This window comes from Schistocerca gregaria, chromosome X (assembly GCF_023897955.1).
Source record: "Schistocerca gregaria isolate iqSchGreg1 chromosome X, iqSchGreg1.2, whole genome shotgun sequence".
In the NCBI taxonomy this organism is placed as follows: domain Eukaryota; kingdom Metazoa; phylum Arthropoda; class Insecta; order Orthoptera; family Acrididae; genus Schistocerca; species Schistocerca gregaria.
The window spans coordinates 140,567,994-140,594,372 of record NC_064931.1 but is presented as its reverse complement, the minus strand read 5'-3'; the positions used below and the strand labels follow the sequence as shown (position 1 = coordinate 140,594,372).

At 43.9% G+C, this 26,379-nt stretch overlaps 1 long non-coding RNA gene across 1 annotated transcript; it reads right to left on the bottom strand.

The window, feature by feature from the left end:
* Positions 1–25,140, bottom strand: LOC126298711 (uncharacterized). Its single transcript, XR_007552657.1, has 3 exons — positions 24,939–25,140; positions 10,490–11,098; positions 1–433 (listed from the first exon to the last, which is right to left on the bottom strand). It is a non-coding gene; the product is annotated as an uncharacterized LOC126298711 (long non-coding RNA).
* Positions 25,141–26,379: the final 1,239 nt, after the last annotated feature.

Below are 26,379 nucleotides of genomic sequence, written 5' to 3'. Positions count from 1 at the left end.
TAAAATTTTAAGTAACTTTATTGCACTATAACACTAACTGTAATTAAATAGATCGCCTGCAATGAATTGACTTTTTTTATCTTAACTTTTAATAAGAAAATCAGACCTAGTACTTAAAATCAGATCATAGCTTACAATTTAAATACATAGAAGACATTTTAAAAAAAAAAGTAAAAAATTCATAAAATCACTAATTATTCTCTATTACAGTCTTGCCATTTTACTGTTAAAAGAAACTTGGGACCTTGGGTCTTGAGCACATTTAAAAAATAAAATTTAATAACCTAGCAGTGTTTCACACAGGGCACAGGATGTTCGCCATGGCTTAAGAGTCGCCCCCTCTCCTGGCGTTGGTCTGGGTCCACCGCAGGCCGAGGACGTCTCCATACTGCGCAGCAGTGACGTCACTTGTTGCTGGCCTCTGTTTCTGGCGCTGTAGATATGGTATGGGTTAGTATATACCTCTCAGTATGAATACCATTCAAACTAACATTCCAAAATTTGAAAGAATTTGTCTTTGCATATGGAATTTTAACAGTTGATAGAACATCTTAAGCATTTAAAAGTGACCTGTTGTTGACGTTAACAGGGCCGTTGCTAATGTTCCTCGTTTCACTGGTATTTCGGTATTTTCCTTGTGCAGTGGCTTTTTCGTGTATAAATAGAGTTACCTTGCAGCACATGTGACGTTAAGCAATGGTGGCTATGTAACTGTCTGTGGTATGAAGCAGTATGCTGTGGGAAGGAAGGACCTTACGTGCACTCACTGGGGATGACTATCAGAATTCTAAATAATGATACGAGAAGTGTCAGGGGAAGCGGTAGTGACTGGTAATTGTCGATTTATTACAATGCAGTAAATTTCAAGTTATGCTAAACTAAAGACGCGTTCCCAGTCCCCACAATAGAAATGGCATCAAACATTACAAGGTGCAGCAATGGTGCTTACGATCCAGCCGATGTCTCCCTGTTGAGGAGTGTGACTTTCAGTTTTGGCGCTGATCATGCCGAGTGATATCTTAAGTGGATTATGGTAATATTCATTGAGTTTAATAATGAACAGCACGTGACCAATTTATGACTACCCTCAATCTCAGAAGACTCATGCAGCATAATGACACCAACGACCACCAGGGACTTCCTGAGAAGTAACATTGGACTGAACACTTGGCAACCATGCTAGCTCCAAGCTAAACTAACTTCACCTTACGCCTAGAAGCAGATAGCCATGGCGAACTATTTCGTTCCCTCTAACGAAAGTATGGGCTATCAACGAGACATACGCAGCAATGCCACTTCTTCTGACCCAGACAGTACACACCACTGCTAGGTTTTGTCTCACGATCGTTTCGACAATTACGTTCAACAATGAAGTCTGCTGTCCACCTTAATTTTAAATAAACGTTAACAGGATATATGTCACAAATGGTAATGTAAAGAATACTGTAACAGCGGATGCTCCGATAGTAGTCTTCGTAGCCCTATTTAACTATTAATTTCCATCACAACTGTGTTCTGACAAACACCTCATGTATGCCACTAGTGAGGATGTTCGCTAGTTGATTCCACCACTCTGCAGAATTTTTCAGTCAAGAGAACCCCGTGGCAGTAGACGAATGAGTAGGGTACGTACGCAGAAAAGCTTATTTAGCGGGTCTTTGGAGCCAATACGTTACCACCTACTACAAAAACACAGCTTTCTGCCATGCGAGACTCACGTAGTTTTAAGTAATACACGGATTCCAGCAGTGTACAAGTTCTTATTTAAGCCAGTGCCTGAAGTCAACCGCTACCACAAACGCTGCGTCACTTCGATATCAAGAAATGCACGGACTAAGAAATCGGGTTTGTTGGAAAAATATTTGTGTCTGATACCATGTAAGTTGCTTTAGCTACAGATCAGGAGACGACCTGTTATAGGCAATAATGCACATGGCCACTTGACACCGGCGCAGCAGTTCGCCCTGTTTTTCCTATGCTCGAAGAAGCCGTGCAGCCAAGGGGTAGCGCCAATCTTGTTGCAGTGTTCTGAACATCTCCCACTGAGTGCCGATTAAGCCTATCGCAGCAGTCAACGTGTTCAATGTAATGCCACAGAGGATTAGGCAACCTGGTTGGTTGGAGATACTTAGGCCTTTGCTTACTGTCCTCTCGTTGCTGAATACAAGCAATGATCAAAAGACGCAAGTGGTGTGTACAATTGTTCAATCTTGCAGATAGTACCGATTACCTCTTTGCTGCTTAGAAAATGTCAATGATAACCGTTATCTTTTTCTGCTGCATCATCTTTATGATCGATTCATGAGGCAGCTCAACTACGCAGCTGTGAATGCAAAGTCTCGTAAGATGAACTACGAGTTGTACCACGGATGTGAGAGCAAACTAACAATACAGTTCGCTCGGGAACAGCTTTTCCCACGCCAGCGCTAAGGACTGCGCTAACTCACTCTTGCCAGAGATTAGCATTGTAAGCGTTCTGATACGCACCTCTAGTGTTACCGTATGGAAGGATGCACCCACTCCACGGCAATATGGAGCATCATGGCATTATGTAAATTTCAAATGGTGGCAAACAATTTTCGATTCAACTAAATGTTACCTACTCAGTTATTTAGAATGTGGCTGACCGCTTCCTGTAGTACATGCCGTATTAGTAATTTCAACAAATTGGCATTTTCACACTACTTACCGAAAACTTTTCGCGCCTCTAGGGTGCCGCCTGTAAATTACTGCCTATACAGAATCCTCTAACAAATAAAAGCAGAAGTTGGAAAATAGACAAATCTACTGATGCTCAACAAATTTATGCCTGCCAGAGATTTGTTTTCCCGAATTGATGCTACTTCTGTGAAGTGTGTGCATATAGAGGCTGCATATATCTCACACGGAGTGTTCTATCAGTCAGTAATGGAGAAAAAAAGATGTGGCCGTCAAGCTGCTGCGTTGGTTGGACGTCTCCCTTCTCTTCCGGCAAGATCATCCTGCCATTAAATTGCTGCACATATTAACTGACCACACTGTCGTTTTATGTCAACTTTTTAAGGCATTTCCTGCCGTCTGTAAAATGCCGCTACTGTGGCTTCCAGATTGTCCTCCTGCACTTAGTAGCAGCCTTGGATGCATTTAGTATTATATTCAAGTATATGTAACTGCCCCGCGACGTTCAACCACCAAAGAAACTGCATTACTGCCTTACCTGCCGGCCTTCCGTGACAGTTTTGTCAAAGTCGAGCGACTACATCGAAGGTTAAGTTACATCCCTAAAAATTCTTAAAATGGAAAGAAGTGTTCTGTTCGAATGATTTGTAGATATTCAGTCCCGTACCATGTGCCACTATAGGCAGATTTCGGATAAATGTCATACGTTCACAGCCTGGTGGATCCAATACGTCACCTAATCCAACCGAGGAATTACATTATATGCTGCTTGTGATTTCTGTAGTGGTCAATCTTTTGTTCCGTGATCTTACCGGTTCTGTTTCGACACCGAGGACACGTTTAAATTCAGTTCTTTTATTGCTACTTTTGCTTCGGCAGCTTTCTACACCAACACCGAGTTAAGGCTGTGTACCACTCCTATGCAACAGTTTATTTTACCATAAAACAAGCACATATTAAGGCGACGTTCCCTACACATGCGTGAATATCCTAAATTTCTTCTATGGTAGTTGTTTGAACAATTCCCAAAGAATTATCTGTTTGCCACTTTCTACTTGTTAGTTAATAACAAGCAACGTTCAGATCAATTGAGTCGTCATATCGCCACACACCATTCAGATCAGCCTACAAGTCATGTTGAACAACTTATGGACACTGGTGTCTCCCAAAACTCTCTATTTCGTGTATCAACATTTAACTTATTCTTGCTCATTTCTACGTGGAGTTTTGATGTGGATTGGTTGGTTTGTGGGATTAAAGGGACTAGGCTACTATTGTCATCAGTCCCTTGTTCCATAAAAACTAAAACCACCCGAAGAGAATAAAAAACGAACAACAGGAAAGAGCAGACAAAACAGGACATGAAATACTCTGACAGAGACCAGACGAAACAAATTAACACACAGTGTGACAGTGGTTGGCCGACCGTAGAGAAAGAGGAAAAGTCAACCACCAAGAACACTTTAAAAACTGTTTAAAATTAGAGGCTAAAAGCCACAATCAACACTAAAAAAAACTCAGATTAAAGGATAAAAACCCCCTGCCTGAATAAAACATAAAACCAAGTCCACCATGGCAGATTCATCTGATAAAAGAGCAGAGAGCGTGTCAGGCATTGCAGAAGTCTGCCTGAGCATGGTTAAAAGGGCGCACTCCGACAGAATATGGACCACTGTCAAGGACGCCCCACAACAACAAAGAGGGGGATCCTCATGACACAGTGACTGCGCGTGAGTCGGGTGTAGCAAATGTGGAGCCGACAAAGGACGACCTAGTCCCTGCGGTTGGCTCGCATGGATGACCGCCACATAGTCGTCGTGTCCTTGACGGCACGGAGTTTGTTAGGGGTGGTCAGATCGCGCCATTCAGCATCCCAAAACGAGATAACTTTGCGGCGTAAGACTGCCCGCAAATCAGCCGCCAGGAGGCCAATCTCCAGAGATGGCGCACTGGTGGCCTCTTTCGCCAGGCGGTCAACAGTTTCATTGCCGGGTATACCAACATGGCCTTGGGTCCAAACAAAAACTACTGACCTGCCGCTACGGGCGAGAGTATGCAGGGACTCCTGGATAGCCATCACCAGACGAGAACGAGGGAAACACTGGTCTAGAGCTCGTAAACCGCTCAGGGAATCGCTACAGATAACGAAGGACTCACCTGAGCAGGATCGGATATACTCTAGGGTACGATAGATGGCGACCAGCTCAGCAGTGTAAACACTGCAGCCAGCCGGCAACGAATGTTGTTCAGAATGGTCCCCTAGAGTTAGTGCATAACCGATTAGACCAGCAACCATCGAACCGTCTGTGTAGACAACGCTAGAGCAATGATACGTGGCCAGGATGGAATAAAAGCGGCGTCGGAAGGCCTCCGGAGGGACCAAGTCCTTCGGGCCATGTGCCAAGTCGAGCCGAAGGCAAGGGCGAGGCGCACACCACGGGGGTGTACGCCGAGGGGCCCGGAAAGGAGGTGGAACAGGGAAACACCCAAGCCAGCAAAGAAGCTGTTTGACATGTACGGCGATCGGACAACCCAACCGGGGCCGACGTTCTGGCAGATGAACGACGGACTGCGGGAAGACGACACGATAATTTGGATGCCCGGGCAAGCTAAAAACATGGGCAGCAGAAGCAGCCAGTAATTTTTGGCGTACTAACCGCAGTGGAGGGACACCTGCCTCCACAAGTATGCTGTCCACAGGGCTGGTTCGGAGGGCACCAGTGGCAAGGCGTATCCCGCTGTGGAGGATTGGGTCCAACACCCACAACGCAGATGGGGATGCTGAGCCATAAGCCAGACTCCCGTAGTCCAGGCGGGACTGGATTAACGCCTGGTAAAGCTGTAGGAGAGTAGATCGGTCGGCGCCCCATTTTGTGTGGCTCAGGCATTGCATAGCATTTAAATGCCGCCAACACGCCTGTTTAAGCTGCCGAATATGAGGCAGCCAAGTCAACCGGGCATCAAAAACCATCCCCAAAAACCTATGTGACTCCACCACTTTAAGAAGCTCGCCGTCAGGATAAAGCCGCAGCTCCGGGTGAACAGTGCGTCGCCGGCAGAAATGCATAACGCAGGTCTCGGCTGCGGAAAACTGAAAACCATGCGCTACAGCCCACGACTGCGCCTTGCGGATTGCGCCCTGCACCTGACGTTCAGCAGCTGCAAAGCCAATAGAGCTGTAGTAAAGGCAGAAGTCATCAGCATACAGGGAAGCGGAGACAGTATTTTCCACAGCCGCAGCGAGCCTGTTAATAGCTATTAAAAACAAACACACTGAGAACAGAACCCTGTGGCACACTGTTCTCCTGGACTTGGGAGGAACTATATGAGGCCGCGACGTGCACTCGGAAGGTACCATACGACAGAAAATTGCTGATATAGATAGGCAGAGGGCCCCGAAGACCCCATCCATGAAGCACAGAAAGGATGTGATGCCGCCATTTCGTATCATACGCCTTCCGCATGTCGAAAAAGACAGCAACCAGATGATGACGGCGGGCAAAGGCAGTACGGATGGTCGACTCCAGGCTCACCAGATTGTCGGCCTTTACAGAACCCACCCTGAGACGGAGCCAGAAGGCCTCGAGACTCCAGTACCCAATTCATGCGCCAGCTCACCATCCGTTCAAGCAACTTGCTAAGAACGTTGGTGAGGCTAATGGGATGGTAGCTGTCCACCTCCAAAGGGTTTTTCCCTGGTTTCAGAATGGGGACAACAAGACTCTCCCGCCATTGCGACGGAAACTCACCCTCGACCCAAATGCGGTTGTAAAGATCGAGGAGGCGTCGCTGGCAGTCCACTGAAAGGTGTTTCAGCATCAGAGAGGATGCTATCTGGCCCAGGAGCGATATCAGGACAAGCGGCGAGGGCACTTCGAAATTCCCACTCACTGAATGGAACATTGTACAATTCAGAAGAGTGAGTGCGGAGAGGAAGACTCCGACGTTCTATCCGCTCCTTAATGGAGTGGTAGCCCAAGGGGTAGTTGGCAGAAGCGGAATTCATAGCGAAGTGCTCTGCCAAGCGGTTTGCAATGACGTCGGAGTCAGTATAAACTGCTCCATTCAGTGACAGCGCAGGGACACTGACAGGGGTCCAATAGCGCGAATCTTGGCACAGACCTTCGATGGAGTGACATGGAGGCCAATGGTGGACACATACCACTCCCCGTGAGTGGAGAGGTACAGACTCGCTGTGGAGAGAGTTCAGGACAGATGCAGACGCCACCTGACACCCTTTCATATGCTACCCGGTTCTTATAATAACCCCGATAGCCATGGAGGGCGGGGGTTCGCATTGCCGGAAACCAAGTTTCCTGCAGAGCAATGCAGAGGAAAGGGTGAAGGCTTGTAAGTTGGCGGAGCTCAGCTAGATGGTGGAAGAAACCGCTGCAGTTCCACTGGAGGATGGTGTTGTCCATGGCTGAGAAAGGCTTGACGGGACTGGGAAGGGAGATTACGCCGCTGGATCACCTGCTGCCTCCGATTTAGCACCTGTCATAGTGCTTTCTATGACGTCTGATGGACCGGCGAGATCGAGGTCCTCAGCGGACGCCAGAATCTCCACCGCATCCTCAGACGCAGAGCTGGAAGGTTGCGGTGGGATGGCTGCCACCTGGAGTTCCTTGGGCTGAGAGCTCCTCTTGGGTTTCTCACGCCGTTCCTTGGGCCGCACCAGCTGGGAGGGCTTCACCGATTCAGTCTCCGGGACGGAGGAGGATCGTGAAGCCCTACGACCAGCTGATTGTGGGCACTTACGCCATTGTAGGTCGTCAGCCTTCTCTCTGGCGGAAACCTGGGAAGGGAGGGACCCAAGGGACCCCTGGCGAGCGTGAGAAGCCGAATGGGTGCGATGGTGTTTCTCCTGAGGTAGGTGGCGCAGGAGCAACCCGGTGGGTAGAGCCCCCACAGGCGAGGGGGCAGGAGGAGTTTTACTACTTGTCAATCCGGCCACAATGTGAGAAACAGACGGGGCTAGCACAGGTGTTGTAGCAGCAGCGTAGGAAGATATTCTCACAGGATGGAGTCGGTCGTATTTCCCCTTGGCCTCAGTATAGGTCAGTCGGTCCCGGGGCTTGTATTCCACGATTTTACGCTCTTTCTGGAAAATTCGGCAGTCTGGCGAGCAAGGTGAATTGTGCTCCCTGCAGTTGATACAGATGGGAGGCGGGGCACATGGAGTATTGGGATGTGATGGGCGTCCGCAATCTCGACATGTGAGGCTGGAAGTGCAGCGAGAAGACATATGGCCGAACTTCCAGCACTTGAAGCTCTGCATCGGGGGAGGGATATAGGGCTTAACGTCGCATCGGTAGACCATCACCTTTATTTTTTCCGGTAATGTATCCCCTTCGAAGGCCAAGCTGAAGGCACCAGTAGCAATCTAATTTTCCTTCAGACCCCGATGAACGCGCCAGACGAAATGTACACCTCGGCACTCTAAATTGGCGCGCAGCTCATCAGACTGCAGAAGAAGATCCCTATGGTAAATAACTCCCTGGACCATATTTAAACTCTTATGGGATGTGAACGTAACGGCAACATCCCCCAACTTGTCACAAGCGAGTAACCGTCGTGACTGGGCAGAGGATGCCGTTTGTATCAGGACTGACCCAGAGCGCATTGTTGACAAGCCCTCCACCTCCCCAAACTTGTCTTCTAAATGCTCGACGAAGAACTGAGGCTTTGTGGAGAGGAAAGACTCCCCACCAACCCTCGTACAAACTAAGAAGCGGGGCGAATAACTGCCACTGCCATCCTGAGACTTACGTTCCTCCCACAGTGTGGCCAGGGAGGGGAACGTTTTCGGATCGTACTTCTGAGCGTTAAACTGAGCCCGAGAACGCTTAGAGACTGCTGGCGGCTGGCCACCAGCGAGAGACGATGTACCACGCTTCATTGCGGGTCATCCGCCCTGATGCCACCTACTCCGACCAAGGGCCCTCCCCACGGGCGCCACCCAGCCTCAGCAACGACCACATGGCAGGATGGCCATTGCCGGGAGTCCCAATGCCCCAAGGAGATAGGCATCTACTCCTTGGCATACGTGGGGAGTTAACGGCGCTGGCATCAGCAGAGCGATCCGTGTGTAGTCAGGGGGCTACAACCAACAGGGTACATGGCGGCCCCACCGCAACGGACTGGCTACGGTGCTGGTTGTTAGGTAACATGTGGTCCATGGTCGCCGTCAGTGCAGAAAGAGGCACTGCACAGTGCAAGGTGTTATCTGCACGCAGAAAATGAGTCATGCCCAAGAGATGGAGAGCGGACAGGACTGCAGTTCAACGGTGTATAAGCTGGCGAAAGGTCTGATCGCAAGGTGGACACAATGCACCAAGTAAGGCGCCCTTCCCCAATCGGCTCGCTCTTCGGAAAATTGAGAGATGGAGGTCAAACCCAACAGGGGACCATCGTATAAGGCCGAAAAGTTTGAGACTCCATTTAGTCGCCTCTTACGACAGGCAGGAATACCGCAGGGGGCAAGGTGCCACCAAGGAATTTGCCTGCAGAGACTAAGAGGCATCACAGAAATGATATCTGATGGGCCCACAAGGGATTCGAAGCGTCGTCCTCCGAAATGCGAGGCCAGTGTGCCCTACCTCGCTCAGCCAAGCTTACTACAGATTGGTTTCTTGGTTACTGTTCAGTATTTCATTGGAGTCTGGCTTCAATTTTCCTTTTATTCTCATTTTTCTTTGAGACCGAAGCAGCATGCCGAGTCATACATACATCGAAATGATATTAAAATTTTACACACAATTTCATTTTAACTACGTGATCGGTTATTTGCAGCAGAACACACGAATTTAATTGGGGTTCTTTGTAATATGAGGTCACGCGAGTATTAGCGATAGCCGTAGGAATGCATGCTTTAGATTCAGTGTCACACCCTATCCCGAGACAGCCTAAGCTAGAGCAGTGCACTGTTAATATTTACGGCTCTTACACGGTTTACTTAAGGATGTGATGAACCGAAGCGAAACATTAGAGGGACGCTGTTATCTTACGCGATAATGAGGGACACTGGTAAATATCCAAGGTAAGTAATGTACCTTTCACGTTTATGGCAATTGCTCCAAGTTTACCGTAACGATTAGCCCGGTTTATTTTAAGCGGTTCCTTGACAAAGGTTCATTCATTTTGATCATTTTCCACCACAGAGAATCACATGACTTGTTTTATAAAATTCGTGAAAAGTGTCTGCCAATATGAGCTAATAGATCACCAGTGGTTAGCCGACCGTAGCATATGCGGAACCATCATTTCTCATTTGCTTAATGCTGAGTAATCCTTACATGCGATAATGCTTTTGGTATGCTGCCAATTTATTTTCGTAAAAAGAGCAGACCTTACCTAACGTAAACATTGTTAAAGATTTTGCACGCTTTAGCCATAAACAGCGATAGCTGATTATTAATACTAGGTTTTTCGTTGATGGTATTGAAAATTTTACTGTTTACTACACCCTGCAAGGATTTAATGTTTCAGGTGAAAAGTTCTGAAGATTCAGTTTTGTTCAAGGCCCATTTGACATTTGTTTGAAGGACTTAAATTTTCCCTTTTTATAGAATCATAAAAATCCATTTTCAGTTAACAGTGAATCACATGAGGATGCAGCCATAGAGATGTCTGCAATGAAGGATTTCTAAACTGCTAAAGCGGCTTTAACAGTAGTCATTCACCTTTTAGTAAAAAAGGAGTCCAATGTTCTTAAATATCACCAGGAACCCATTTAACTTTTACTCTACCTTACCACCACCACCACCACCACCACCACCACCACCACCACCACCACCACCACCACCACCACCACCACCACATAATTCATTACCTGAAGAAAGCCGAGAAGTCTAGAATTACATCCACTGCCGCGGCGAAATCTGCACGGACATTTGTTCAGATACCGTCATCATCTGATATTCTGCAGTCATTGTAGTTGTCTTCTCCACTCTGTGCTGCCTCACCACCTGGAATTGAGGGCTGGTAGGGGCGTTGAATCCCATTGCCTGGCACTGTCTACTCGAATTGTTGAGCGGCACGAGAGACATTTGTGGTACTGGTTCGATGCTGAAACGCGACTTCGAGCAACCGCAATGCGAAGGCGGTGCGCGCTGCGAATCGCGACGGGAGGGCGATATCATCGACAGTTCGCACTGAAATGGCGCTGTTCTAGAGCGTCCCTGCTGAGAGAACGAACTGCGCGAATGATCGCGGAGCGAAGGCGATTTCCGCACTGAACGACACTGGCAGCACGAATTCCGCCCTGAATCCGCCTGGGACAGTGCTCTCCACGGCGAATCGCACTGGCAGCACGATTTCCGAATAGGGCTGCACTGAAGGATGGAATCTCTCAGTGTTGATGACAGTGGACTGCAAGCGGCTGAATGCTGCATCTTAGATATCCTGTGGGGCTGACCAGTTGACTCCTGCCGATATGAACCTGGAAATATCGTACTTTTTTAATGGTCGATTCCAATATAACAAATAAGTAATTTTAAGACATTGTCACTGTGCATATTTATGTTACGCCTATCTGCCTACTTATCAAGAAACGGAAGGCATCTTAGGAACACCATATTTTCCTTCGACCCAAACTATTTTATTACACTATCACATACTCGACGACACTGCTTATGTCCATGCAAAGACGAAGTCCGAAGTTTTTCTATCAGTCACACTGTAAGCCGTATTTCTGATCTCCACGCCCGTTACCTTATTTTTGGTGTTACTTAGTCACAGTAATTGAAATATTGAATAAGGAACTGCCAAATCTCAGCCAATAATTTTTAAAGCTGTACCATAAATGCAAATCCTGGATTCAATATTTTTAGCTCCATGATCATTTTAAAATTTCCTCCGATACAGCCTGCACTATCAAAATTATCCTTTATTTGCAGTGGTGTTTATCAGGGCTCTTACATTTATTTGTGAACTAAAGATTTCTGAAAAATATGGAACGAAGTTACGATGTTGCTGAACAATCTGAAAGCTTATGGGAAAATCCTAACGCTGTGTCTAACAGCAGCGTTAATTTATTGTCAGGTCACCTAAACGTAACAACATCTAATTACCAGAATGATATTTTCACTCTGCAGCGGAGTGTGCGCTGATATGAAACTTCCTGGCAGATTAAAACTGTGTGCCCGACCGAGACTCGAACTCTGGACCTTTGCCTTTCGCGGGCAAGTGCTCTACCAACTGAGCTACCTAAGCACGACTCACGCCCGGTACTCACAGCTTTACTTCTGCCATCTAATTAGCTGCTAGGGTTCATCTTTTTTACTCCCTTGCTGCAGCAACTGTAACTTTGTATTCACAGGGGCTGATCAAATGCCACTTGTAAACTAGGCGTATATTCGAATGACCGAGAGATTTTAACTCACAGGTACATGGCTAAGGCTGAGTCTCTTTAGTAACCACAGCCGTCATGTTTTTTGTGGAAACTCATTCGGTATCATTGTGACGCTCACGTATGAGTATTAATACTCATTGGAAGTAACAAGTGCTCTCCGTTTTAATGGAAGTGAGAACCGTCCCATATTTTTTTTTTACATTCCACCTGACGAAAATCAAACTAAGCTTCATCTCAGTAGTTCATATGTACGGCAGCGTCCTCAGTAAATAGTCCACAAGTGTGCAAATAACTACGTATCTTTTTTAATATTGACAATGTTAAGCATTACTACAACAATTCATTATGTAACGTGCCACAGCGGTGCCCTCCTCAGTTGTCTACTCAGTTAACATAGAATCTAGTAGCAGGAGGACGGTTTTGAAGTGTATCATCTCAGTACATACACATTAAGTAGCACCACTATGTACGACTGAAGGATTAGTGCACTCCTTAAGGAACCTTTGGACTGCCAAAATTTGCTCAGCATTAACAACATACTTCGTATCAACGTTGAGTACGCTCAACTTTTGTTTCGATATTTATAGTGATCCTGCACCTCTTTGTTACATATCAGTAAGGCAAGTAAAGGAAATTTGCAGACATTCGTTCGGATTCGTTTCCAGATTATGTACCACCGAAGTTTCTTGGATATCCCATGAATCTCTTCAAAGCAGGTATTTGCACAAGAAAATCCTGTAAGAAACCCTTACTTCTGTCACGGCCTTGAAGTAACTATGATAGGCAAGTGATAGCTGTTTCAATATGGTAACATATTTAAGCCTCTCTATCCAAATGCCAATAAATTGCTAAGCTGGCATCGCATATATTTATATTTTTTTTAATTATTGCTTCGCAAGAGGTAGGTTCGACGGAAAGAATTTGTAACTGGTAGAGTACCGCGATGTTTATAGAAGTCGATGGTGGAATGTTAATGTTTGGATATTGTTCAAAGGCCGAAGTCTGAAGGTCGTTTTCGGGAAGAGTGAAGCTGACAATTCACAATATTCACAATTTTTGAAGCACTATCCTGTTTGTGAAAATGGCAGTATTTCACTGATGGAAGGAAATTATCCACACAAAAATTTTGCTTTCCGTCACTCTGCTTATGCTGCAGCCGCCGCCGCCGCAGCCGCCTTCGCTGAGCTTCATAGATACTGGCTGTTTCAGAGAAACTTTTTTCGGAAAAAAGTACGTATACTTACTTTGGACAAGATATTTGGGACATAGCATGCATTGAATGAGTGAAGCTACTTCTTCCATGGTAATTATTAGCATCGGAGGGAAAATTAAGGCACAGTGTCTTTCGCTTAAGTCTACGACACTGTGGGATTCGTGGTGTTTATGCTCCTCGTTGTGGAATCCGAAACGTTAAAAATTCAGCCTGACGAGAACTTTAGTAGTGACAGCGTTTAATGAGGCACCAATTTGGCAGTTATTGCATTATATGGCAGACTTAACACTGTGCTTGAAAAGCCAGTTGGACATTGATGAGATTCTCACGTAATAAGAAACGCACTGCCAGATGATTTAATATTGATAACGGTAAGTGATGGACCCATCCAAGCAATGCTGTCATCTGTTTCGAATGTTTGGTTTCACAAAATCCTTTGAAGGGCATTTTTGCTACAGCAAGCAGATCAAAGCCTTTTGCTTTTGACAGCGGTACCTAATGAAGACCAGATTTCAAGACTTCACCGTCTAAACCACCCCACAATTCACTCTAGTGTTTCTATGCTGTCGCAATATTTTAATAAATTTACAAGGAGAAAACCATTAATAGCACAGAAAATGTGACCATTCACTGAAGAATCTGCACCTTCTCAGAAAGTAGCTGGTAAATAAACGTTTTACATTAACTTTTAGAAAGCATGAAAGAAAAAAATTCATTCCTGATATTTAGACAGACGTAGTCAAACGTAAATCCACTTTTACGATTAAAGTAACCAGTTTATCGGCTCGGTGAAACAGTATGAAGCAGGCTGATTTTATCAATTCAGACGCGTTAAACCAAGGAAAGCTAACTAAAGTTTTACGTTGTGAATTTACAAATTTGATTAAGTATTCTACATATGCTCGACTGCGGCGTTTCTGTTTACAAAGAAATTTGTTCTAATAATTACATACTACCTAAGTTAAAGTTACCTAATTTTAACCGTAGTCTAAGTTCAGTGAACAATGTATAGACGTTTTAACTCTCGGTACAGCTTCCAAGATTGTATTAACTAATTTGAGACCGATGTATCGCGAACCACCACAGCATTCAATACTATCAAGTGTAGATTTCCGCGTTTCTGTTTATCTTTCGTTCGATAGTAATACGCAGTGACACCTAGGCAGGTAGTCAATTCGGCGGCATGATCACGTCACAGCACACACGTTAAGACTTTCTTTTCTGAATGGCGATGGCTGAACACAGGGTACTCCACGATAGTACCGTGCATCGCAACAGGGGAGTGGAAACAAATCTTATACAACCAACTGCACTGCATCACCCAAAATATTGCTTTCACAATCTATCACGGAATGTTGTAGATATGCGAAAGGAACGTCATAACCGACAAGGCCGTTATTTGTGAATTGCACAGAAGACGACAGCCGATTTAGCGTTGAGCCGTGGAACGATCTGTTACTAGACAGTGGAGCCGTCTGGTAGCTACGTACATCTCTGGAGTAGCCGTCAAGTATTTTAATTCGTATGTTGGTTGAGATAGTTACTGCGTATTTCTAGACTACGTAAAAGCTGTGATAGTACGAAAACAACCTGACAGTTTGCGATTTCACTATCTGCATACATTTTGATATTACTTTATAATATTTAGCGCAATCACCAACTACGTGAACAGATTGTTTCATGAACCTGAATAGCAAGGTGCACTGAGGCTACGTCTTATCCAATCAGGGACTACGGGAAATACTGGCCTAATAACAGACTTCTGTCCTCACAGAAGCCTCATCTGCAGACATCAAGAACGCTGATCTACATCTGGGGCCAGGCAGGGGATGCGTCATTGAATGACATCCGTAACTGATGTGTGATCTATAGCGTGTGTAAACGTGCAACTATGAAGCACTGAATTATTCACGAAGACAAACACTTCCTGCTCAAGACGGTGGCAGCAGCTCCCAACCGTGTATGCCACGTGCTGTGACGTACGCAGCGCACTCTGCATCGTGGGCCTCTCGTTCCAGGTGATTACCATCTTTGCAATACGCGACACCCTGAGACGCATGGCGTCACCAAGCAATAGAGACTTACAATGCACATGTATCAGTGCCACAATAACCGAGTCTATTCGAGGGCACTCATTACTGGAACATCACATTAAATCTTGACAAATTATTAAGGGGATTGATAATATTTCAGACAAAATATCAGTAAGAATTTCATACAGTTTATGTACCCTGCTACGTTTGGGCTGTTTCACCTTCACGTTCCATCTTAACGAACATACCAACATATGGCATTCTCAGATGCCAGAAGAATGTAGTGTGACATCCGTAACGATCGACTCCTTTTCACAATGAAGTTTCATAAATGTTTGTAGCAGGAAAAAGTTTAGGATGGCGTAGTCTTAGCGCAAACTGAAATTCGTAGTAGATTCTGGCGGGTTTCTCTAGAACATGTCGTTCACCGTTCTCCCGGCTATGTATTAAGACTTCCGGGTAATTGCTCACTTATCGAGAATTTTATGATCGGTGATGCACTCTGCTTTTGAAGTTCTAAGATTCGTGTAGAGGCACAAAATCTTTGAAGGCATCAACAGTAAGTGGTTCACATTTAAGCTACCAGAAGGCCGTGGACGATCTCATGCTGTTTTCCAGGTGCGTCGTCTGAGTGGGGACAAATTCCTACTGGCGTTCCACACGGTTTAATAAAGGAACTACTTGGGTCCTTCCTGCGTATGTACGACTTCTCTAACAAGCTTTTATCCGTGCTGATCCTCGAACTGTAATAACTACAAGGCACGTAACTATACTAAGAATGAACTGTGTTCGCAATGTAGATTTAACTTGCCCATTCACTTCTGTGCAATGCGGACTTATTAGCAGCGTAGTGTGGGGTAAAGGAAATTAGTGAAAGAATCGAAACGTGTGGATTCGTACCAGAACTAGATAGATTATTGCACATGGCGGCCACTGAGTGACGCGCGTTTCCTCGGCTCGCGAGTTTTTCCGCTCATTGAAGGTGTTACAGAGAAGTGCGACAGTCCACAACGTGTGCATCTGACTAAACAAGTGTTACTTGCCGTGGTGTATTGTTCTCCGTCGATTACCACAAGTGATAAGTGATAAGTGAGTGAAAAATGGGAAGAGCACGAGTAAGCGGCAGCAGGCGAGGCTACAGGGGCGCAGGCAGCGCGGGCGCCCGGTCTCCGGCGGCAGGTGAGGCCCCGCTTCCCGACATCGGGGAGCTCGTCCGGTCCCAGGTGAGTGCGGCGCTGCACAGCAAAGACACGCTAGACGTAATCGTCCAATCCATCACGGACTCTGTGACGGCCGCGGTCATGGACAAACTGCAAGAGTCTGTCGGGCGCAACAGCACCGAAATCCAGTCTCTTAGAAAGTCCTTGGCCGCACAAGAGAAAAAAGCCGCCGAGCTAGAAGCTAAACTGTCTGCTGCCACCGATGAAATTGAGCAGTATCAGCGAAGGAACAGCTTGCGCTTGTTCGGGGTAGCTGAAAACGATCGCGAAAACACCGACGACCTGGCCATTAGCCTCGTGCGTGAGAAACTTGGCGTGCAGATCGACGTGGCCGATATTGACAGAAGCCATCGTGTTGGGCGCAGGATACCAGGCGCCACGAAACCCAGGCCTATAATAATTAAATTTGTGTCGTACCGGAAAAGAGCTGAAGTGTTTGCTCAGAAAAGAAAACTCGCCAAGAGTGGGGTTACCCTGAGGGAAGATCTGACGCGCGAAAGACTAAAAGTTTTGAACGCTGCGATCACACAGTTCGGCCTTCAAAATGTATGGACCCAGGACGGCAGGATCGTAGTCAAGACGGAAGGAGGGAGGAAAACGGTGACGAACATGTTCGAACTGAAAGACTGAGCGAAATCTCGCGAGACAAAGTCTCATATTGTAATCTGTTTAATATAAGTTAATTTTTATTCTTTCTTTTCATGTTTTAGCTTAAATATAGCTCCGTTATTTCTATAAGTACCATAAGTACTCTAAAATCAGTCAATTATTTCACATAAATATTGTTTGTCTATCATAAGTGCTCATGTATACTCATATTGTCAGTTAAATGGGAATTAACATTCTCCATTAACAGGAATCTGCTTACAACCGCCTTTCTATATCTGTTATTTTCATCTTCGCCACTACCACTACTACTACTACTATCTTTTTCGTAACCACTACTGCCACTTTCCATCTTTCTTTTCGCTCCCTTCTCCGATACTTCCAGCGTGTTTTTCACCTTTAGTTCACAGACGCTTGAGTCAGTCACGACCTTGGACACCTGTAAACATGTCTTCCCCCGCGAAATCCAGCTTTTGTCCCTCTTCCGGCCAGCAGGTAAACGGAGCGCGCTCGGTCCTACAGGCGGCCACAATGGGACGGACCGGTTCCGGCGGCGGGCTCTTTGTGGCCCACGTGAACGCGCAGTCGCTAACGGCTCACTTCGACGAGTTCTGTGACCTGTTCTGCCAATCGCTGTTCCACATTATCCTCGTCTCTGAAACTTGGTTGAAACCAAACATTTCTTCCGACGCTATCCGAATCGCTGGTTACTCTCTCCTAAGGGCAGATCGTGAAACACGACGCGGGGGTGGTGTGGGTGCCTATGTTCGCTCTGATCTGACACCTACTGTACTATGCACATCGGATGCAAAGGGCGAAGGAGAAGCAGAGTTCTTGTTTTTCGAAATAAATACATCAAATCAGAAACTGCTAATTGGAGTAATCTATAAACCTCCAAACGTCGGTGCCATGTCCTCCTTTCAGTCTGCCCTGTCCTCACTCGTGACACAGTATGAACACATAATCATTATGGGCGACACAAACATCGACTTACAGTTAAAATCTCCCTCTGCCGAAAAACTAAGGCGACTGTTCCACTCCAATGATATGAGTTTAACACCGCTGGACCCAACTCACCACACGTCACACAGCCACACACTCATAGATATAATAGCAACAAAGCGACCAGATAAAATAATCCGCGCCAATCAGACATCCGCTCCAGGACTCTCTGCTCATGACGTGATATTCTTAAATTACTCAGTGCATACTACCAAAGAAAAATCTCACCTGGTAACCTACAGAAACTTAAAAAATGTTAACCATGACGCTCTTCAAAAGGATTGCTCAGACATCCCTTGGCATGATATAAGCAATGAACCGACTTTAGACGGAAAAATTCGGCAATTATGTAGCAAAATTATTGCACTGTATGATAAACATGCTCCTCAACGCACTGTCAAGGTAAAGAGAGCTCCTGCTCCATGGCTCACCACTGCATTACGCCAGTTAATGAATAAACGTGATGCTGCACACAGGGCCTTCAAGCGTAACCCAACTCCCGAGGCGTACGAAGCTTATAGGAAACTCCGAAACAGAACGAAGCAAAGCGTGAGAAATGCCAAAATCAGACATGCCCGCTCTGTCGTATGCGGCATATCAAAACCTGCTGCACTGTGGAAAAAGCTGCGCAGTTTCGGTATAGGGAAGCGAAGATATGACGCTGTTTATCAAGCGTCTGCAGAAGAATTAAACGATTTCTTCTCAACAGCTGTAATCTGCCACGCAGCGACAAATTACCAGCCCCAAGATATCAATCTCTTGAGAGACAAGTTTTTCCTAAAACATGTCACTACCGGCACAGTACACAAGGCAATTATGAGAATCTCTTCCGAGGCAGTAGGAAATGATGGAGTGAGCATTGGCATGATTAAAAACGTCGTAGCCACTATTATTCCAGTTATCACAGACATCTTCAACCTGTCTTGTCAGTAGTATATATCCTACTGAGTGGAAGCAAAGTTTAATCCAGCCTATACCCAAGACTGACAATCCTAAGTCGCCAGGTGACTACAGGCCGATCAGCATACTACCTGCAATATCTAAAGCCCTAGAATACATCGTCCATGAACAGCTGACGGATTACCTCAAAACTCATAACATCCATGACGAATATCAGTCAGGCTTTCGAAAGCACCATAGTACAGCAACTGCATTAATCAAAGTAACTGATGACATTAAACATGCTATGGACAGACGTGAAGCTACTATCCTAACACTGCTTGACTTTAGCAAGGCTTTTGACACAGTTGACTTCGATATATTACTAATTAAAATGAAACAGCTGAATTTCTCAATCAGCGCAATACACTGGTTCGACAGCTACCTCAAAAACAGAAGTCAACAAGTCGTTTGTGGGTCGGAAAAGTCATCATGGAAAAGCGTGCACTCTGGAGTTCCCCAAGGCTCCGTCCTTGGTCCACTACTCTTCTCACTGTATATTAATGATATTTCTTCAGTGATTCACTCCTGCAGCTACCATCTATATGCTGACGACATCCAACTGTACATAAGTGCAAGCCCCAAAAACATTGCTGGCGCAGTAGCGAGTATGAACGCAGATCTTTGCTCTGTTTCTCGATGGGCACAGAACCTAGGTCTGAAACTAAACCCCAAGAAATCCCAGGTCACACTTATATCTCATCCGAAGTTAATCAGCCGGTACTTTCGCGAAACGGTCCCTAAAATACTCCTCAATGGTACCCAACTACCATACCAAAAAACAGTAAAAGACCTTGGAATAATCTTGGATGAACACCTAAACTGGGAAGAACAAACAGTCACAGCTTGCCGGAAATCGCTCTCCTCCCTACATGCAATTCAAAAATTTAGAAAAATATTTCCAACCCATGTTAAACAAAAATTAGTCCAAACACTAGTCTTGCCTAATCTTTACTACTGCGATGTAGTTCAACACGGCACGAATAGTGAAAATTCTAGATGCCTCGAGCTAGTGATGAATGCTTGCGTCAGATACGTGTGCAATATTCGGTTGTATGATCATATCAGTCCTTCATACTCCCAGCTAGGTTGGATACGCCCACATAAGGCACGCGATCTCCACACGATGTGCTTACTTCATCGATTTCTTAGCCACTGGTGCCCTCAATACTTATCTTCTCACATTAAACATCTATCATCATTCCACAATCGCAATACCAGATCGGATACGTCTATCATCTTGGCTGTACCTTTACATAACACAAAATCTTTCTCCGTGTCATTCTCCATCTCAGCCATACGACTATGGAACGCACTCCCCTGTGATCTGCGTCTTATCCAGAACTACTCAACATTCAAGAGGGAACTCAAAACTTACATATTAGGGACGGTATAGCCACCATTGTTGTGCCCCTAACATCTCTTTCTTTCTTCTCTCCATCACAGCTTCGAATTTTACCATTCTTTTTCCCTTCTTCAAACCTATCTACCTCATATATCTCTTTCACCCCATTCTATCGTCTTATGTCTCTGCTCGATGAGAATAACTCACAAGCTGCAAGAATATAACGAGAAAATTCCCAACTAACTGACATTCACAAAAGAAATGTATGTTTACTTTCATATAGTTAGTCACTACTACTACTACTACTACTACTACTACTACTACTACTACTATTATTATTATTATTATTATTATTATTATTATTATTATTACTATTATCATTATTATCGTTGATTGTTATAATTATTTTTATTGTTATAACTATCATTGTACTACTGTTATAATCTCAATTTTTTTTCGTTTGACATCAATACTGCATAATACGTTAAATGTTCTTAATGTTATTTAGTAACTGTAACTCGTTCAATCTGAGTATGCCTGGTTAGGTGTAAGAGAGGGCCTGAAGGCCCTAATCTTGCCAGGTAAAATAAATGCATAAATAAATAAAATAAATAAATAAACCTGTATTACCGTTGTTTCCGCTACGTGTAATAGCTGATTTTATTATGTTGGCTTACTCTGCCTAATTAGGGATTAAGTGCCTCAGAGTTTTGCAATGTTACGCGTCACTCATCCTTTATGTAGCCCACTAAGCACATAACGAAGCAGCGATTTTGCCAGTAACAGCAGCCATAAATGTTAGGTGCAAATAGCGACGAATATTACACGAACAGTAAATTTTGCAGGTACAACGCCATTAGCCTCTCTAATGAAGTTGTGGCAGACAAAAACGCATCAACGTTTTAATCTCCCTTGGTTGACATTACTTCCGTAATCTCGCATTAAGTATCTGTAGTGGTTTTACATTTTTGTAGATCGTTATTGTTAAAAGTTTAAGCGTAGGAAATAACTTCACTAAAAACATTACCGTAATGGTAACCTAATAGTCTCATACGGAATTCTGTATATCTGTAGAACAGGCAAGTATATTAAGCAAACGTACTTCACTATTGGTCACCAGCACTAAATAGATGGCTCAACACCACATAACTGTGCCCTGGTTCTACGTCACGATGTTCAATTTACTGTACCGACCAACACCACTGCTCCTTTATCCTATCAGCCTTATTTCTATTACCATTGACGAAGTTAACGTTTACTAATGCGATGTGTGTGCACATGCCGAGCAGATTATATTCCTAGCTACAACGTCCGACATAGGCTCACTACGTCACTACACAGTTGGGTTGTCTGGGTGAAGTGCCTTATGACGAAGGCGATGTTATGATTTCCTTTACACAAAGTGGTTTTGCACGAGTTGGCAGTAGGTTGTGTGTTCCTTAATATAGTGACGGTGCGAGTCTTACTAAACCAAGCTCCGGCAATCACTTAGTAACTTACGGTAAACGCGGAGAAAAATCGTGCGCCTTTGCAGCAACGAACCAAAATTAAAAACCGAATCAGCCTTGTTACACTGCGTCTTAACACCTTGTTGCTACCGGACAATCAAGGTTAACAGTTATCAATCAATGTTAGAATTTTAACACCATGTTTAAACTTTTAGATACTAAGTTCCCTGCTTGCTCCCGCTCTGCCAGTGACCCCAAACTGTTTCCTAGAATTCAATATATCATTTACCGTCTTATAATATCCCACGGACGAATCTCCAAGCTCCCTCAGTTAAGTCTCATTTAGTGATACACGTTATCCAGTTGTAAATTATCTGGGAATAGCTTTGTACATTCGATATTTATGGTGTTTCTGAATCTGAAATGGAAAGTTTAAAGCGATCTAGTTATATTTTCTATTGCCTTCTGTCCAATTTAAATTTATTGTAAAAACTTTATACAAGTAATTGTCAACTGAAGAAGGTAGCTCTTTTAGGCAATAGTTAATGCCCTTTAAACGGCAAACACAGGCTAATAGCTATGTGAAAGTCAGATGGGACACAGTTTCTCAGTGTTTGAACAGTTCAAGAAAACGAGTTATTTATTCTACTTCGGATGTAAGATGATGCACCCCACGGAAGCTGTTGTGTTTACTACAGAAACCAGTGGCAGTGTTCTAAGAACGGAAGCCCTTCCTTGAACTATCTTTCTCTTCGTAATACAGAAAGCTTTGCAGAGTTCGTTAGAACAGAAGTCAGATCTTTCACCAACAGAAGGCTAAAATGAATGGTTAGCGTCATCTTTCTGGGATAACGTGAATGAAAATTAGAGGAATATCTGTATTCCTGGAGACAACGTCCTCCGAAATGCTTCTGTTAGCAAGAAGTAGAGCTAATCGTTTCGGCATCTACTATTATCACATTAACTACCATGTATTCGTAAGTATTTTTCTAGGAAACAGTTCACCGAAGCTGCTTGGTTTGGGCACCGGGAGCAGCAAAAATTTCCCATCCGCGAAAATGCTGCGTAGATGTGTACATGCTAACCACGGCAATTAGAAAGCAGTGTCAGTATCTGAAATATTTTCATGTCCTCAGTGCCCGTTCTATTGGAGAATGGAGATCGCTTATTGGTTCCACCTAACGCGGTCTTTGGCCTCTTCTAGCCGGAGATGAAATACAGGTAGCGCAAGTGCTTCTAATTAGTTGACCATTACTATATATGGACCAAAATCCCATTAATACAATTTATGACAATATAAGCAGAAAATCAGCTTACGTGGTACAGCTGATCTAGTCTGAAACGTTCTTTTAACGATTTTCTCCCCACTTCATGGAGGTAATGAAAATACTGATAAATCAGTTCACAAGAAACTAGTGATCATTTTAACCTGTTAAAATCGTGTATGCATTAAAACAGTCAAGTAACTAACGTTACTAATGCTCTAACTGGAATAGTTGCTAAAGGCCGTAGTATACGTAAACGCTAGTTTTCTACCACATGACGTTCGTGAAACGTTTGAAGCCTCAGCTCTTTTCTGAATAGTCATGCTATCCGAGCTGCTTCACGATATTTGTCGGCTCCGCCAACAACCAATCTTCCACCTTTGTACAACCTCTACCGCAGACTACGCTAACGACACCACATCCTACATTCTAAACACAAGCGAAATTAAAGTTTACGTCTAATCTATTCACTGTCAAACACCCTAAAAAACAATATCAAGCTGACTTATTTGAAAGTTAACTGAGAATGTTAACTCATTGCCACACAGCTTTTCAAACCGAAATCCGTTTAAGTCAACGCAACAGCTAAGTAAATTTAAAAAAATTCAGTTGGCACTGTTTCAGAGTACTACGGCACAATTTTCCAACACCAATTTGAGATCCCCCTCAGTTCCACTGACCACGGCTGGTCGGTAAGATAACAGGTTACTACGACGAGCAAAACACCGAGCGCCGCTTTGGATCCTTCCAGCGTGAGCTGTCATTACGCTGCAGGGGGGGATTGTAATTTAACTTGCATTTTATTAGGATTAAGAACATTAAAATCATTTATGAAACCGTTATGAATTAATGTACGCGTTAGGTGACTCAATAGTTGCCGTAATGTGGATTTTACAGCGATTTGGGTACGGCTAATTCATATTTACTTACTTCACGCTTACAGTCACTTCGCGTCCATTTGTCTGGTACGACCGAGAAAAAGTCTAATCCTTGCCAGATGAGTTTATTTACGGTCGCTTAATCACTGCCAACGAAGCAGTAAAACATGACAAGAGTCACTTGTAATTATCAAATCTTTTTCTAGAACAGACCCGGTTATCTTTTAACCCAAAAACAACATACCTGTATTTCATTGCCTTTATGGAATGAAATTATTGCAGACCCTCTTGCTACATGCCATGAAAAATCACCTCTCTTCACAGAGTACAGAAAACGAACTATGACACCTAGAAAATACACTGCTTTACTTACGTATTACCTGCAGCTTCCATGAAACTTGGAGATAAACACTACAGCGACGCCTTCCATTTCGCCTCCTAGGTACAACATATATATACTGTTTAAAAAAATTGAAATTTTTCAGGGTTGTCTTAAAATACACGGCTTTCTTTTTTTCTAGTATTCGCAGCAATCAATGAAGTAAAAAAAAACAATTCTTCGCGATTGTTACTGTAATATTCCTTAGTACATTAAAATTCCGTCTTATTGAACGCTGTTTTACCCCCGGTAATAAAATTAGCCATGACTATGTTTGGTAACATTTTAGCCACGCTACGTAATCTTCCTCGCGACGGTTTGCTCATCATACGCAATGTACGTTTACAATTTATTTTTCATTTAATGCTCGTTCAAATAATCCACGCAATAAAACGTATCAGCGTAAAAGGAACCATTTCCACAGTTCACCTAAATATAGACATTAGTTCGAGAAATAACGCCGTCACTTAATAAGATAGAAGTCTGTCAACAAGGACGTTCCCCCTGGTATTCCAAAGAAATTACACAGTCTTACATTGAACAGCGAAAACTTTCTACGGAGAATAACACTGAACCCATTTTCCTATAAACAGGACTTACCACAACAAAAACTAACTTCCTCACAAGTAAGACGAGTCTCCAACTCCGCCTCTGCAGCAACTGACAACGTCTCCCCTGTTGACTAAAGGAAGGTATCGCCAAAGATTACCTTAAGGAGGCGGCACACCTGATTTTATAGTTTAGTTTATCTTAGGGACCATGATCTAATTCGTAATTACAAACAACGTAACTACTGACAAACGTACGTAAGTCAGATTACTTATTACTTCTGTATTACGGACTCGATAAGATTTACTACAACCACACTGATATACCAAGTTGCTATCAAAATATTTTAAAAAGTCACAGGGAATTTCAGGAAAGGTGTAATGCTTTAAAAACGTCCAGACAGTATTTCAGATTATTTACAGAAGTCATTGTGTCATTATTTCTTATAAAGTATAGTCTTCTCTCTACCGATCGGTGATGACAGCTGTGCTTTCGGCCCAGAGGTGTTAGTAGGGTCAACCGACCGACCGAAAAATTGAACGTGTGTAGGCTTTTTGACCGACTGGCCGACCGACGGACATTCCTTAACCCCCACTCCACGCGACAAATTGTAATGTGTGTAGATCTGTCGTGTCATCGCCCGACAAAAATTCATCTTCTGTGCCTACGCGCGTGATTAAATGGCTGTTCTACTATAGACCTACAGTACATGACAAGGTGTGAGGCAGATGAAAAGTGTAGGACAGAATTTCTGGAGAAATTTAAAGACTGCAGATATTTGTGCGACATGTCGCGAGAGGAGTATAACAGGCGCATTACAATGTAGATGCAGGATATCAAGCACTTTTTTTATAAATTTTTAGCGCATCCATAAAAGTTTCGTGTGGCGCATAAAGAGAATTGAAGTCCGTTGATCTTCTGTATTTCTATTTCTACGTTTTATTTCCGATACTTATCGAAAACTAAATTTAGAAACCGAAATGCAATGGACATTAATTATAAAACATACTTGCTTCTCTGTTGTAAGTGTTAAAAAAAAGTCCAGCCTATTCAAAGTCCTCTACTAGGAGGAGCAAAGTGTGGCATTTAATTACAGCCCGAACAGTTGTTAAATGCTTCGTTCCTTATGCATCTGCTGTTCTATTTATTAGATGATGTGTGCTACCACTGTGTGCAGTCTTTCTTCTTCGAATCCGAAATGCATTCCTTAAACTTACAGGTCATCTTTTATGCTACATACAAAAATAATTTTGTAACGTTTTCATGAATATCTGTTTTACTTATTTCGTTTACCATGACGTATTTCTTCAATGTACTATAAATCATGTTGCAGGTTTCAGGAATTATTTTAGTCAATAATGTGGGGATAAAACTCCACTGAATTTGTGGTCCTCTTAACTTCTGCCATTCTGAAAAATGAAGAAGCCGCAGGACAGTTACTGAATTCACAATATTTTATAGTGTACACGACAAGTTTCACAACACTTAAAGT